This window comes from Aotus nancymaae, unplaced genomic scaffold (genome assembly GCF_030222135.1).
Source record: "Aotus nancymaae isolate 86718 unplaced genomic scaffold, 86718_ANA_hifiasm-v0.15.2.pri h1tg000036l, whole genome shotgun sequence".
In the NCBI taxonomy this organism is placed as follows: domain Eukaryota; kingdom Metazoa; phylum Chordata; class Mammalia; order Primates; family Aotidae; genus Aotus; species Aotus nancymaae.
Window position 1 is genome coordinate 67660539 of NW_026988450.1, and position 17580 is coordinate 67678118.

The following is a 17580-nucleotide window of genomic DNA, read 5'->3' on the forward strand; positions in this document are numbered from 1 at the left end:
AATAAATCGTATACCTTTAATTTCCTTTTCTTGTCTTACAGCATTAGCTTTCAGCACAGTGTTGAAAAGTAGTAGTGAGAAGCATGATGCTAGCTTTGTCTCTGATCTTAGCAGGAAAGCTTTTAGTTTCTCACCATGTAGTATAATGTTAACTGTAGAGTTTTATAAATATTCTATAGTCAAGTTGAGGAATTTCCCCCCTATTCTTAGTTTGCTGAATTTTTAATCTTAATGGATGTCAAAACTTGTCAAATGTTTTTCTGCATCTATTGATATGATCATGTATTTTTCTTCTCTAGCATTTTGATGTGATGGATTACATTAGTTGATATTTGATGAATATATTTGCATCATTATTAATTTTTTATGGCACACAGGAGAAGCCTTGGAGAACAAGGGTAGGTAAATTCTCATATGTTCTTGATACGCCTCACTGCAGAAATATCTTTTCTCATAAATTGAGAGAGAAGCTCTTTCAAGCAGAAAGAAATTATGAGAGGAGTGACTCATAAGTATGAAGGCCATGAATAATTGATTCATCACATCATTTTTAGATCACCAAAAAAAATCAATCCAATTTAAAATTAAGAAGTTAAAAAAACATTGTTTTGTATCATATAGATAAAAATATTATCCGCATATTGAAATTTTTACTTTCAACCAATTGTGATAAGACAAAGATTACATCTTAAAATAGTACAATAGTTTCCATTAAAATGTGCAATAAGCAAGATTATAATTTGTTGGAATTCAGTCTTAGAAAAGATCTAAGCAAAGGGATCAGATAAAAAATTAGGAAATCTGGGGTCTAAAGCTGATAAGGTATCTTCAAGCAAATCATTTCAATACAGCAGAATCTACATTTTTACCTAGAAGGCAATATGAGATAAATAAATAAATAAATAAAACATTAACCAGCTAAATTTAAAAAAATCTTATCAGAAAGTTTTATTTTAAAATAATATTATAAAATAATGTTGGATCCCCAAAACATGCCTTTTGTTTATTATCAGAATATTTATGATGTAATCCTTTACATTAACGGGCTAAATAGCAAGGATTGCATGATCATATATATATAAATAGAAACAAATTTTTTTAAGTTCAACACCAATACGTAATTCAAAATAAGCTCATTCAGAAAACTAAGAATAGAAAAAAAATTCTTAATTTGAAAAAGTCTAAATATTAAAAACCTATTATAGAAAAGGTGGTTAAAGATGGCTGACTAAAGGAATCTAACACTTGCCTCTTCCATCTAAAATTATGACCAATCACTGCTAGAATAGCACATATAAGAGAGAACACTGAAATTCAGCAGAGAAATGACAGAAAACACAAAGCATGGAAGGAGAAGGAAGTGAGGCACTTAGCTCACCCAGGATGGTCTGGGAGCCTGGAGAGGCTCTCCCATGCAGGGAAATGGTAAGTTAAAGGCCCCCAGAGGTCCATGTCTTCACCACAGACTCCTGCAGTCCCTGCTATGGGAGAGCCTTTCTACCCACACAGGCCCTCAGACTAGCATAGGCAGCTGCTTGGAGACCCTGTGAAGACATCGCTCCAGTGGGCTCATGCTGGTTCATGTGTGACCCTGGAGAACTAACCGCTGGAGCACCATGCCATTTGAGAGCCTAGTCTCCACTGGCTTACATCCTACCCCGGGGCCAAACAGCTCCTGCATCTTCACATCTCAGGATCCCCCACTGACATCCTTCTGCAGCTCCCTGAAGGGCTGCAGCAGCCCAATGCTAACTGGACCCAACAGTGTGGCAGTATTCCCAGAACTGTGGCCCACACATAGACCCACACCTCAGGGAAAGGGCAGTGTAGTACATCCAGGAGGCTACTCTTGGAACAAAGGCAGCTGAAGTCCAAGCTCCTCAAAGACTATGAGCTGTCCCTCTGACTTGAGCATAGCTGCTGTATTCTAGCCTGTGATCTGAAGATAGAGGCTCTTCCCACACTCATATGGCCACTGCTGCCACACAGAGCTACTCAGAGCTACCTGCTTGAGGCTATGGACAGCAACCCCACCCCCATCAGCAGCATATTCTGTGTTTTAACATGCATACTGAGGACAGGCTCCCCTTACACACTGCCATGTTTGTTGCTGCTGCAGGAGGCTGAGGTGTAAGTTCCTCATAGCCAGAAAATCACCTGCCAGACTGGGGTTGCTCCCACTGACAGCAACCAGCAGTAGGACCACTGTACAGTTGTGTGAACCCTGACAGGAGGCTTTCCCCCACAACCCCCACTGCAGATCACCCCCACCCTGCCTACTACAACCTATGCTTGTATGCACCACTGAAAGTTGGGAGGTGGAATGAGGTCAGGTCCACCTAACCTGGTACCACGTCCCCCTACCCAGTGCCTGAGCATGCCTTCCAGGGGCTGAGGAGCACCCCATCAACTTCACCATCACTAGCATCTGTGTATTTCTTCCAGGGAACTGAAGATGGGCCAACCTAACCTGCATCAACACTACCACTGACACCTACCTGCACATACTACCTGAGTGCCAGGGGATTAGCCAGCCCAACCCATCACAGCCATCACTAACATTAGCCACTGACACCTGGGAGCCCAATGGTTGTCCTGCTACATTTATAAACCATTGAACTGCCCAGGAGCCCAAGGACCCACCCACCTCCACTAACAACCACAGCCAAGCCACCAAGGAAATCACAGAAACCACTGACACTGTTTACAGTGAAGAAATCAGATGGAGACTATGCCACTATGCACACCCAGAAGCAATGCCAAGGTACCCTACCTAACCAACTCCACGGACACATCATTAGGAAAAAGGCCTCCCCTACAAAGGCAAATCCAAGAAGTTGGAAGAAGTGACTTACACCATATGTGTACATATCAACAGAAAACACAAGAAACATTTAAAAAGCAAGGAAATATTACATCTCCAAAGGAACATAATAATACTCCAGTAACAGATTGCAATGAAAAAGAAATTTATGAAATCCCAGATAAAGAATTTAAAATAATGGTATTCACGAAGTTCAGTGAGATACAAGAGAACTCAGAGAAATGACATAAAAATTAAGAAAAACAATTCAGGGTATGAATGATAAATGTTCCAAAGAGACAGAGATTATTAAAAAGAATCAAATAGAAATTCTGAAACTGAAGAATTCATTTAATGAAATACAGAATACATTTGAAAGTTTCAACAATAGACTAGATCAAGCAGAAAAAAAGAATTTCAGAACTTAAAGGCAGATCTTTTGAAATAACCCTGTCAGACAAAACTAATGAATAAATAATTTAAAAGAATGAACAAAGCCTACATGATATATGAGACATGACAAAGTGACCAAATATTTGAAAATTTTTCACCCAGAAGGTGAAAAGCAAAAAAAAAGAAAGAAAGAAAAGAAACAGAAAACATATTTAATAAAATAATAGGTGAAAGGTCCCCAAGTCTAGTAAGATATTTAAACATTCGGACACAGGAAGCTCTGATATTCCCAAATAGGTACAATTTTAAAAGTGCTTCTCCATGGCGTATTATAGTCGAACCATCAAAAGTCAAGTACAAAAAGAGAATTTTAAATAGAGCAAGAGAAAGGCATCTAGTCACTTATAAGGGAACCTCCAGTAGACTAACAGCAGATTTCTCAGCAGAAAGCTTCCAGGCAAGGAGACAATGATATATATGAATGATATAATCAAAGTGCTGAAAGAAAAACAAACTACCAAAAAAGGATACCATATCCAGCAAAGTTACCCTTCACAAATGAAGGAGAAATAGTCTTTCCCAGACAAGCAAAAACTGAAGAAATGCATCACCACTAGCAGTCCTAAAAGAAATGTTTAAAGGAGCCCTATACCTGGAAGCAAAAGAACAATATCTACCATCATGAAACAACACAAAAGTATAAAATCCCACTGGTAGAGCAAACATACAAATAAGGAAGAGAAAGGGCTCAAATATTATCACTACAGGAAAACACCAAACCACAATGATAATAAGAAAGAAGTGAATGAAAAAAAGGATATACAAAACAACCAGAAATAAATCAACAAAATGACAGGAATAAGCCCTCACATATCAAGTTTAATCCTTATGTAAATGCATTAAAATGAATAAAAAACATAATTCAACTATATGCTGTCTATAAGAAAATCATCTTACCTGAAAAGCTGTATAGACTACAAGTAAAGGGATGTAAAAAAAATTCTATGCAAACAAAAACCAAAAGTTAGCAGGAGTAGCTATACTTATATAATAAAACAGACTTTAATCAAAAACAATAAAAAGAGACAATGAAGGTAATTATACAGCAATAAACAGATCAATTCAGCTAGACAATATACCAATCTTAAACATCTATGTACTCATCACTAGGAAACCCAAATACATAAAGCAAATATTATTAGATCTAAAGGGGAAGATAGACTCCAACGCAATAGTAGTTGGGGACTTTAACAATTCACTCAGCATTAGACAGATCATCTGGACAGAAAATTAACAATGACAACAAAAAGAAACCTCCATTTAACCTGTACTTTAAGCTAAATGGACCTAACAGGCATTGATTTACAGAATATTTCATCCAACAGCTACAGAATACATCACCAGCACATCATCAGCACATGGGACATTCTCTAGGATAGATCATATGTCAGGACACAAAACAAGTGTCAAGAAATTTTTAACAATTGAAATTATATCAAGTATCTTTTCAGACCACAAGGGTATAAAATTAGAAATCAATAACATGAGAAACTTTGAAAAATGTACAAATACATGCAAGCTAAATAACATGCTGCTGAATAATCATTGGATCAAGAAAAAAAATCAAAAATTCCTTGAAACAAATGAAAGTTGAAACATGATAGACCCAAATTTATGGAATACAAAGAAAAAAAAACTTCTAAGATGAATGTTTATAGCAATAAATGTCTAAGTCAGAAAGTAGAAAAATTTCAAACAAGAACTAAACAAAATGGAAACTAAAAAAATTCAAAAGATTAACAAAATGAAAGTCTGTTTTTTTGAAAAAAAAAAATCAACAAAATTAATAAACCACTAGCTAAGTTAACCAGGAGAATAAAAGAGAGTAAAACCCACAAAATAAAATCAGAAATAAAAAGAAGATATTACAACTGATATTACAGAAATACAAAGGATCATATGAGCAACTATTATGAACAACTATATTCCAACAAACTGGAAGATCTAGAGGAAATGAATAAATTTCTAGACACACACAACTTATCAAGGTCGAATCAGGAAGAAATAGAAATCCTGAACAAACTAATAATGAGTAATGAGATTGAATCAGTAATAAGATGTTTCCCATCAAAGAATATTCCAGAACTGGATGGCTTCACTGCTGCATTCTACCAAACATTCAAAGAAAATATCAATTCTCATCAAAGTATTCCAAAAAATTAAAGAGGAGATAATTCTTGTCAATGCATTCTACAAGGCTAGCATTACTCTGATGCCAAAACAAAAAAGGAACACCACAACCAAAGAAAACTACAAGCCAATATCCCTGATGAACATAGACACAAAAGTCTTAAACAAAATACTGATAAACTGAATCTACTAGCACATCAAAAAGATAATACACCATAATCAAGTGAAATTTATCCCAAGGAGACAAGGATGGATCAACATATGCAAATTAATAAATGTGGCAACATCACATCAACAGGAGGAAGGACAAAAACATATGACCATCTCAATAGATGCAGAGAAAGCATTTGATAAAATTCAACGCTGCTTTATGATTAAAATGTTCAACAAGCTAGGCATAGAAGGAACATACCTCAAGATCATAAAAGCCATATATGACAAACCCACAGCTAATATCATACTGAATGGGGGAAAGCTGAAAGCCTTTCCTCTAAGAACCGGAACAAGACAAGGATGCCCACTTTTACCACTCCTACTCAACATAGTACTGGAAGTCTTAACAAAAGCAATGAGGCAAAATAAAAAAATAAAAGGCATCTAAATTGGAAAAGAAGAAGTCAAATTTCCCTTTGCAGATGATGTAATCTTATGTCTATGAAAACCTAAAGGCTCCTAAAAAAATGCTTAGTTCTTATGAATAAATTCAGTACAGTTGCAGGGTACAATACCAACATATGAAAATTGGTAATAATGAACTAGCTGAGAAAGACATCATGAAGGCAATTCCATTTACAATAGCTACCAAAAAATACCTAGGAATAAATTTCACCAAGATAGTGAAAGACCTTTAAAAGGAAAACTAGAAAACACTGATGAAAGAAATTGTAGAGGACATAGACAAATGGACAGACATTTCATGCTCATGAATCAGAAGAATCAATATTGTGAAAATGACCATATGCTCAAAGCAATTTACAAATTTAATGCAACCTATCAAAATATCAATGTCATTTTTAACAGAAATAGCAAAAATCCTAAAACGTACATGGAATCAAAAACGGGTCTGAATAGCCAAAGTAATCATGAACAAAAAGAACAGACCTGGAAGCATCACACTATCTGACTTCAAAATATATTTCAAGGCTATAGTAACTAAAACAGCATGGTATTTGTAAAAACACATATACCAATGGAACAGGATAGAGTACCCAGAGAAAATATTTGCAAAGTATTTATCTAACAAAGGACTAATACTCAGAATATACAAGGAACTCAAACAACTCAACAGTAAAAACAAGAACAACAAATAAAAATACCATTTAAAAATAGGCAAAAAAACATGAATAGATATTTCTCAAAAGAAGACATACTAATGACCAATAGAAATACCTAAAAATGTTCAACATTTGCCTGTATTTGTAGGCAAATACAAATCAAAACCACAATGAGATATTACCTTACCCCAGTTAGAATGGATATTATTAAAAATACAAAAATTATCCAGCATTTCTCCCCATGTTATCCCGCTGGATATAGTATGCACCTATGCAACAATCCTGCATGACCTGCACATGTACCCCAGAACCTAAAGTAAAATTTAAAAAAAAAAAAAGACAGAAATTAACATGCTGGTGAGAATGCAGACAAAAGAGAACTCTTATAAATTGTAGTGGGAATGTAAATTAGTATAGCCACTATAGAAAATAGTATGAAGATTTTTTTTGGCCGGGCGCGGTGGCTCACGCCTGTAATCCCAGCACTTTGGAAGGCCGAGGCAGGTGGATCACGAGGTCAAGAGATCGAGACCATCCTGGTCAACATGGTGAAACCCCGTCTCTACTAAAAATACAAAAAATTAGCTGGGCATGGTGGCGCATGCCTGTAATCCCAGCTACTCAGGAGACTGAGGCAGGAGAATTGCCTGAACCCAGGAGGCGGAGGTTGCGGTGAGCCGAGATCACGCCGTTGCACTCCAGCCTGGGGTAACAAGAGCGAAACTCCGCCTCAAAAAAAAAAAGAAAGAAAGAAAGAAAGAAAATAGTATGAAGATTTTTAAAAATACTAAAACTAGAACTTCCATACCATCTAGAAATTTCGCTATTGGGTATTTATTTAAAGGAAAAAAAAATAAGTATATTAAAGGGATACCTGCACTCCCATATTTATTGCAATACTTCACAATAGCAAAGATATAGAATCAAAAACTACTGTAGCAGGTGAATGGATAAGAAAATATATACACAATGGAATACTATGGCCATAAAAAGAATGAAATTGTGTCATTTTTAGCAATGTAGACAGAACTGGAAGTCATTAAGTGAAATAAGCCAAACAGAAAAACAAATATCACATGTTCTCACTCCTGTGTGGTAGCTAAAAAAGTGGATCTCATGGAGGTACAGAGTGGAATGTTAGATATCAGAGGCTGGGAAGGGTTTATGGGTGGGGAAGGAGTAATGTATGCAGAGGAATGAAGGGAAGTTGGTTAATGGTTACAAACAACAATTAGTTAAAAGGAATAGGTTCTACTGATTGATAGCAGAGTAGAGTGACTGTAGTTAACAACAATGTATTTCAAAATAGCTAGAAGAGATCACTCAAAATGTTCCTAATACATAGAAATAATAAATACTCTGGGTAATAGATACCCCAAATACCCTGACTTGATCACACAGTCTTTGCATGTAACAAAATATCACGTGTACCCCATATATATGTACCTATGTTATCTATCAATTTTTTAAAACCTAATCCAAACCTTCTGGTCATTGGACAAATGTCAGATACGTTCTCTTTTTTATGCAGAACATAACAAAAATGTCAATAATGTGCATTCATTTATTCATTATTTATTATTCATTTATTCATTTATTTATTCACATTTCAACAAGTAGTTATAAGGCCCCCTTCTATATGCCAGACACAGTTCCAGGCATCAAGAGTATAACAGTGATCAAAGTACACAAAAAATATCTACTTTTTATAGGCCAGACATATTCTAGCAGTGAGAGAGAAAAATAAAAAAATAGCAAAGTGACTTCTGACATATTCTGTGTTAACCAGTTATATATGCTATAGAGAAAAATAAAGCTAAGAGGGATAGAAAGTGCTGGCATAGGTGTGCATGTTCATTTTTAAATGACCTGAGAAGGGAACATCTAAGCAAAGGCTTGCAAAAAGTGAGAGCATAAACCATGCAGATATTTGAGGCAAGAGTGTTCCAAGCCGACATAAAAATAAGTGCAAAGTAGGTTCTAGACCAGAGTGAGGCAAATAAGATACCTAGGTTTTAAAATATAAGGAAGCACCCACTTTCAGCTCATGCAAATACAGATGGCCTTGCAAAGATCCTGAGGCAAAACTTTAGCTGGCAAGTTTCAGAAACAGTAGGGCACTCAACGTTCCTAGAGCAAAGGACCAATGTGGATAGACGGTAGCAGAAAATAGAAGTGTGAAGAGGCTGTGATAAGTGAAAGGAGGGCTTTTGATCTAAGTAAGGTGAGGCTACAAGGTAACCCAAGAGTGTTCCAATACAACTTAAGGGGGAAAAAAGTATAAAGATATAAGAGAATGTGATGAAACTGCCATTATTTGCAGATGATACAATTAATATTTGAAACCTAACAAAACTGAAAGAAAATATTTGAAAAAATCATACATGAAGGAAGGTTGTTGAGTTTGAAATCACTCATGAAACCAACAGTATTCCTCTATGGCATAAATAATGAAAAAATATAGAAATAAACATGATTTGTAGAAGTAAATTGAAATCTCTTACATTACCTATGTACTAACAAAACATAAATGTTCGCGATATTTCTAGAAAAATATTTAATTTTATTAATAGAGCTGCAGGCCACTATCCTTAGGAAACTAATGCAGGAAGAGAACACTAAATATCTTATGTTCTTAATTATAAGTGGGAGCCAATGAAACGAACACATGGACACATAGAGGGGAACAACACACACTGGGCCCTATCAGAGAGTGAAAGGTGGAAGGAGGGAGAGGATCCGGAAAAATAACTAATGAGTACTAGGCTTAATACCTGGGTGATGAAATAATCTATACAACAAACCCCATGACACAAGTTTACCTATGTAACAAACCTGTGCATGTGCCCCCGAACTTAAAATAAGAGTTTAAGAAGAATGAATAAGTAAAAATTTAAAGACATAAAAAAGATTGGATTAATCTTCTATACAGGACTTAAACTTTTTTATTTTAATTTGCATTTAGGTTCAGAGGTACATATGCAGGTTTGTTCTATAGGTAAGTTCCATTTCCCAGGTGTTGAATGTGCAAAATATCTCATCACACAGGTAATAATCATAGTACCCAATAAGTAGTTTCTCATTCCTCACCCTCCTCCCACTCTTCAAACTCAAAGTAGTCCCCAATGTCTGCTGTTCTCTTTTTTTGTGTGTCATTTGTACTTAAATGTTTAGCTTGGACATAAGTGAGAACATGTGGTATTTGGTTTTCTGTTCCTGCATTAGTTTGCTAAGGATAATGACCTCCAGCTCCATCCATGTTCCTGCAAAGGACATGATCTTGTAGACTTTTTATGACTGCATGGTATTTCATGGTACACCATGTTTTCTTTATCTAGTCTACCATTGATGGGCATTTAGGTTGATTCTGTGTCTTTGTTATTGTGAATTGTGCTGTGATAATATGTGTGCATGTGTCTTTATGGTAGAAAGATTTATATTCCTTTGGGTATAACCCAATACTGGAATGGCTAGGTCAAATGGTAATTTTGTTTTGAGTTCTTTTAGAAATTGCCAAACTGCTTTCCACAATGGTTGAACTAGTTTACATTCCCAGCAGCAGTGCGTAAGTGTTCCCTTTTCTGTATAACCTCACCAGAATTTGTAATTTTTGTACTATTTAATAATAGCCATTCTGACTTGTGTGAGATGGTATCTCATTGTGGTTTTGATTTGCATTTCTCTAGTGGCCAGTGATGTTGAGCATTATTTATATGTTTGATGGCCACATGAATGTCTTCTTTTGCAAATTGTCTGTTCATGTTCTTTGCCCACTTTTTAAAAGAGTTGTTTGTTTTCTCTAGTAAATTTGTTTAATTTCCTTATGGGTTCCAGATGTTAGACCTTTGTCAGATGCATGGTTTGTAAAAATTTTCTCCCCTTCTGTAGGTTGTCTGTTTATTCTGTTGATAGCTTCTTTTGCTGTGCAGAAGCTCTGAAGTTTAATTACATTCCATTTGTCAATTTTTGTTTTTGTTGCAATTGCTTTTGATGTCTTTTTCACAAAGTCTTTGCCAAGTCTGATGCCCAGAATGGTATTTTCCAGGTTATCTTCCAGGGTTTTTATAGTATTTGGTTTTAGACTTAAGTTTTTAATCCATCTTGAGTTAATTTTTGTGTTAATATATGATATAAGGAAGGAGTCCAGTTTCAATCTTCTGCATATGACTAGCCAGTTATCCCAGCACCATTTATTGAATAGGGAGTCTTTCCCCATTGCTTGTTTTTGTCAACTTTGGCAAAGATCAGATAGTCTTAGTTATGTGGCTTTACGTCTGGTTCTCTATTCTGTTCTATCTATATATTGGTCTATGTGTCTGTTTTTGCACGAGTGCCATGCTGTTTTGATTACTGTGGCCCTGTAGTAAGGTTTGAAGTCAAGTAGCATGATGCCTCCAGCTTTGTTCTTTTTGCTTAGGATTACATTGGCTATTCAGGCTTTTTGGTTGTTGTTCCATATAAATTTTAGAAAAGCTCTTTCTAGTTCTGTGAAGAATGTCTTTGTTAGTTTGATAGGAATAGCATTGAATCTATAAATTGCTTTGGGCAATATGGCCATTTTAACAATATTGATTCTTCCTACCCATGTGCATGGAAAGTTTTTCCATTTGTTTGTGTCATCTCTAATTTTTTTCAAAAGTGTTTTGCAGTCCTCCTTGTAGATGTCTTTGACCTCCCTGGTTAGCTGTATTCCTAGGTATTTTATTCTTTTTGTGGTGATTGCGAATGGGATTGTGTTCCTGATTTGGCTCTCGGCTTGACTGCTATTGGTGAATAGGAATGTTAGTAATTTTTGTACATCGATTTTGTATCCTGAGACTGCTGAAGATGTTTATCAGCTTAAGGAGTTTTCAGTGCGAGACTAGGGTTTTCTAGATAAAGGATCATGTCATCTGCAACCAGGGATACTTTGATTTCCTCTCTTCCTATTTGGATACCCTTCATTTCTTTCTCTTGCCGATTGCTCTTGCCAGGATGTCCAGTCCTATTTTCAATAAGAGAGGGCATCCTTATCTTTTTCCAGTTTTCAAGGGGAATGCTTCCAGCTTTTGCCCATCACATTAACTAACTTAATGTGATGTTAGTTATAGGTTTGTCATAGATGGCTCTTATTATTTTAAATGATGGGGTTCCTTCAATGCCTACTTTGTTGAGGGTTTTTAACATGAAGGGATGTTGAGCTTTATCAAAAGACTTTTCTGCATATATTGGGATGATCACGTAATTTTTATGTTAAGTTCTGGTTGTATGATGAATAACATTTATTGATTTGCATATGTTGGACCAATTTTGTATCCCAGGGATAAAGCCTACTTTATAATCAGCTTTTAAATGTGCTGCTGAATTTGAGTTGCTAGAATTTTGTTGACGATGTTTGCAACTATATTTATCAAAGATATTGGCCTGAAGTTTTATTTTTCTTTCTTTCTTTCTTTTTGTTGTTGTTGTTGTTGTTGTTGTTTCTCTGCCTCTGCCAGGTTTTCATATCAGGATGATGCTGGCCTCATATCATAGAATGAATTAGGAAGGAGTTTCTCCTTCTCAATTTTTGGAATAGTTTCAGTAGAAATGATACCAGCTCTTCTTTATACAACTAGTAGAATTTGACTGTGAATCCGTCTGATCCTGAGTTTTTTCCAGTTAGGAGGCTTTTTATTATTGATTCAATTTTGAAGCTCATATTGATCTATTCAGGGATTCAATCTCTTCCAATTTCTATCTTGGGAGGTTGTGTGTTTCCAGGAATTCATGCATTTCTTTTAGGTTTCCTAGCTTGTGTGCATAGACGTGTTCATAAGAGTATCTGAGGCATTTTTGTATTTCTCTGGGATCACTGGTAACATCCCCTTTGTCATGTCTGATTCCGTTTATTTGATCTTCTCTCTCTTCTTTATTAGTCTAGCTAGTGGCCTATCTTATTATTATTTTTTTCGAAGAACCAGTTCCTTGACTCATTGATCTTTGAGTCATGAATTTTCTATGTCTCAATTTTTTCCAGTTCAGCTCTGATCTTGGTTATTTCTTACAGTCTGTTGGCTTTTAGGTTGGTTTGGTCTTGTCTCTCTAGTTATTCCAGCTGCAATGTTGGATTGTTAATTTCAAATATTTCTAACTTTCTGATGTTGGCATGCAGTGCTATAAACTTTCCTCCTAACACTATTTTAGCTTTGTTCCAGATATTCTGGTATATTGCATTTTTTTCCCATTAGCTTCAAACAATCTCTTGATTTCTGCCTTAATTTCATTATTTAGCCAGAAGTTATTCAAGAGCAGGTTGCTTAATTTACATTTAATTGTATGGTTTTGAGTGATTTTCTTAGTATTGATTTCTATTTTTACTGGATTTTGGTCTGAGAGTGGTTGGGATGATTTCGGTTTTTCTTCAATTTGCTGAGGTTTGTTTTATGCCCAATCGTGTGGTCAATTTTAGAGAATGTGCCATGTGCAGATGTGAAGAATGTAAATTCTGTTGTTTTGAAGTGGAGTTCTGTAGTCATCTATTAAGGTCATTTTACCAAGTGTTAAGATCCTGAATAACTTAGTTTTCTGTTTTGATGATCTGCCTAATACTGTCAATGGCATGTTAAAGTCTCCCACTATTATTGTGTGGTTATCTAAATCTCACCACAGGTCTCTAAGAACTTACTTTATGCATATGGGTGCTCCCATTTTGGGTGTATATATAGTTACAATAATCAGGACTTCTTGTTGAATTGAGCCCTTTATCATTATATAATGTCCTTCTTTGTCTTTTTTGATCCCAATTAGAATCCATTTTGTCTGAAATTAGAATAGCAACCTGTGCTTTTTTTCTGTTTACTGTGTGTTTGTAGATTTTTCTCCTTTACTTTGAGCCTATGGGTTTCACTGCATTTGCATTGGGTCTCTTGAAGATAGTATACCATTGGGGTTTGCTTCTTTATTCAACTTGTCACTCTGTGCCTTCTCCTTGGGGCAGTTAGCCCATTTACATTCAAGGTTAGTATTGCTATGTATGGATTTAATCCTGTCATCATATTGTTAGCTGGTTATTATGGAGACTTACTTGTGTGGTTGCTTTATAATGTCACTGGCATATATACTCAAGTGTGTTTTTTCAGTGGCTGGTAACGGTCTTTCCTTTTCATATTTAGCATTCACCTTAGGACCTCTCATAAGGCAGGTCTTGTGGTAACACATTCCCTTAGAATTTGTTTGTCTGCAAAGGATCTTATTTCTCCTTCACTTATTTGGCCAGATATGAAATTCTTGGTTAATTTTTTTTTAATTGCTAAATATAAGCCACCAATCTCTTCTGACTTGCAGGGTTTCTGCTGACAGGTCTGCTGTTATCCTGAAGGGGTTTCCTTTGTAGGTGACCTGCCCCTTTTCTCTAGCTGCTGTTAACATTTTTTCCTTCATTTCGACCTTAAAGAACCTGATGACTGTGTGTCTTAGGGATAGCCTTCCTGTGTAGTATTTTGCAGGAGTTCTCTGCATTCTCTGAATTAGAATGTTGACCTCTCTAGCAAGGTTAGGGAAATTTTGATGGATGATATCCTGAAATATATTTTTCAAGTTGCTTGGTTTCTCTCCCTTTGTCTCAAGCGTGCCAGTGAGTCATAGATTGGGTCTCTTTACATAATCTTATATTTATCAGAAATTTTGTTCATTCTTCTTTTTGTTTTTTCTCTCTTTTTTTCTCTGATTGAAGAGAAACAGTCTTAAAGCTCTGACATTCTTTTTTCAGCTTGGTCAATTCTGCTGTTAATACTTGGAATTGCATTATGAAATTTCTGTGAAGTGTTTTTCAGCTACATCAGATCGGTTCAGTTCTTTCTTATAATGGCCATTTCATCTATGAGCTCCTGTATTGTTTTATTGTAATCCTTAGATTCCTTGGATCGGGTTTCAACTTTCTCCTGTATGTTGATGAGCTTTCTTTCTATCCATATGCTGGGTTATATTTCTATCATTTCAGCTATTTCAGCCTGGTTAGGAACTATTGCTGGAAAAGTAGTGCAGTTGTTTGGAGTTGTTAGTGCAGTTGTCAGAAGACACTCTGGCTTTGAGTTGCCATAATTCTTGCATTGGTTCTTTTTCATCTCTGAGGGCTAATATTCCTTCAAATTTTGATGTTGCTGACCTTTGGATGGGCTTTTCTTTTTCTTTTATCCTATTTAACATCCTTGGGAGTTTCATTATGGTATAAGGTGGTCTCAGTCAACTGGCTTTATTTCTGGAGGTTTTTAGGGAGCCAAGGCTCAGCTCAGGACTCCTGGACTGTATGATCTATCTCTGGGGGGCTGGTATTGGTCTGGTAACCAAACTTTGTTCTGTGACCCTTGGAAGTTAAGAACTTGCCACGATGGAGGAGCCAAGTTGTTCTCAGACTGCCAGTCACTGCCACTCTGATGGGTGGTGCCAGACATAGCACTTCCTAGGGCATTGGCAGCAGTATCCATCTTCAATTGCATGTGCCAGCAGCAGCAGCAGCAGCACCAGCACAGTGGGGTGCACACTCATCTGCTGCAGTGGGGTTCTGGTAAGTGTGTGGGTGCTGGCCTCTGTGCAGGCATTTGCTATGGTGGTGGTGGCAGCACAGCATGGAAGACAAGGGGCCCCACTAGCCTCTGTGCTTGCCTTCATGATGGTGGTGGTATTAGCATGGAGCTGGGTACTGGTGGGCATGGGACTGTGTGTGCCCTTTGTAGGTGGGTTCATATGGGCAACAGCTGCTGCTGGAGTGGGGGTGGGTTCACTGGTCATCCTGTGTAGTTTTGTGCCTGTGGCAGCATCTCCATACCTACCCACTATTAAATAAAAGACATAATGGACAATGTCAACCTATGCATACTTATTGGGATAGATACCTACAATGTTCAAAACCAACATAGAGGGGAAGTGAAGTAAGATGGCTTTATAAAAGCTTCCAGCACCTGTCTCCTCTACAGGAACACCAAATTAAACAACTATCCACATACACCTTCATAAGAATTGAAAATCAGCTTGGGTATCAGCATGGCTGCAGTGGGGTAGAGCACCAAGTGGGCTCCTAAGTATGACTCCTAAATGGCATTTCTGGACTTGCCCTTGGCAGAGGGGAGACTATTGCTTTGAAGGAAGAATCTCAAGACTGGCAGCATTCACCACAAGCTGATTGAAGAGCCCTTGGGCCTTGAATGAAAATTAGTGGTAGCCAGGCATTATTTGCCCCATGCCTGGGATGATGGTGGTCATGAAGAGGGACTCCTCTGCTTGTGGAAAGGGAAAGGAAGAGTGGGAAAGACTTAGTCTTGCAGCCTGGATGCCAGCTCAGCCATGTAGTATAAAGTACCAGGTAGATTCCTGGAGCTCTACCAGCTGACCTGCTGTTCCTGACTTTAGGCCCTGGCTTCCAGACAGCATCCCCAGACCCACACACAGCTGGAATGAACTCACTGCCCTTATGGGAAAGATAAAAGCCTGGCTGGATTTGCCACCTGCTGATTGTAGAACCCTTGAGCCTTGATTCAACATAGGAAGTAGCCAGACAGTGGTCACTGTGGGCCTTGGGCAAGACTCAGTGCTCTACTGGCTTTGGGTCTGACCCAGCAGAGTCCTAGTAGTGGTGGTCACAGAGGTGTTTGTGTCCCCCTTTCCCGAACTCCAGGCAGGTCAGCAGGTTAGCATATATAGAGAGAGAGCGCGTGACTGTTTCCTTGGGGGAAAATAAGTGAAGAGGACAATAGTCTCTGCCTGGTAATCCAGGAAATTCTTCTGGATCTTACCCAAGACCACTAAGGTGGTCCCTCTATGAGTTTGCAAGAGCCACAGTGTTACTGATCTTGGGGTGCCCCCTAAAACAGATACACCTCCTATGACCGAAGACTTACATCACACACCCAAGTATCTTTGAATATACAGAAGCCTTCCCAAGAAGGATAGATACAAACAAGCCCAGACTGCAATAGATATCTAGCTCTTCAATACTCAGACACCAGTGAACATCCACAAACATCAAGACTTCCCAGGAAAACATAATCTTACCAAATAAACTAAATAAGTGACAACGGACAAATCCTGGTTAGAGATATGTAACCTTTCAGATAGAGAATTCAAAATAGCTGTTTTAAGGAATCTCAACAAAATCCAAGATAACACAGAAAAGGAATTCAGAATTCTCTCAAATAAATTTAACAAAGAGGTTGAAATAATTGAAAAGAATGAGGCAGAAATTCTGGAGCTAAAAAACACAACTGACATACTGAAGAATATATCAGAGTCTTAATAGCAAAATTGATCAAGCAGAAGGATGAATTAGTGAGCTTAAAGGCTATTTGAAAATACACAGTCAAATGAGACAAAAGAAAAAAAAATTAAAAAGAATAAAGCGCAACTACAAGATCTCGAAAATAGCCTCAAAGAAGAATATCTAAGTGTTATTGACCTTAAGGAGGAGGTAGAAAAAGATATCAGGGTAGAAAGTTTATGCAAAGACATAGAATTTCCCAAACAAACCTAGAGAAAGATATTAATATACATGTACAAAAAGGTTATAGAACACTAAGCAGATTGAACCCAGTAAGACTACCTCAAAGCTGGTGCAGTGGCCCACCCCTATAATCCCAGCACTTTGGGAGGCCAAGGCAGGCAGATCATGAGTTTGAGACCAGCCTGGCCAACATGGTAAAACCCTGTCTCTACTAAAAATACAAAAATCAGTCGGCATGGTGGCACACACCTGTAGTCCCAGCAACTCTGGAGGCTGAGGCAGGAGAATTGCTTGAACCTGAGAGATAGAGGTTGCAGTGAGCCAAGATCACACTTTCAGCATTGACAGATCATCCACACAGAAAATCAACAAAGAAATATTGGATTTAATCTGCACTGTAGACCAAATGGACCTAATAGATATTTAAAGAACATTTCATCGAATGACTGTAACATACACATTGTTCT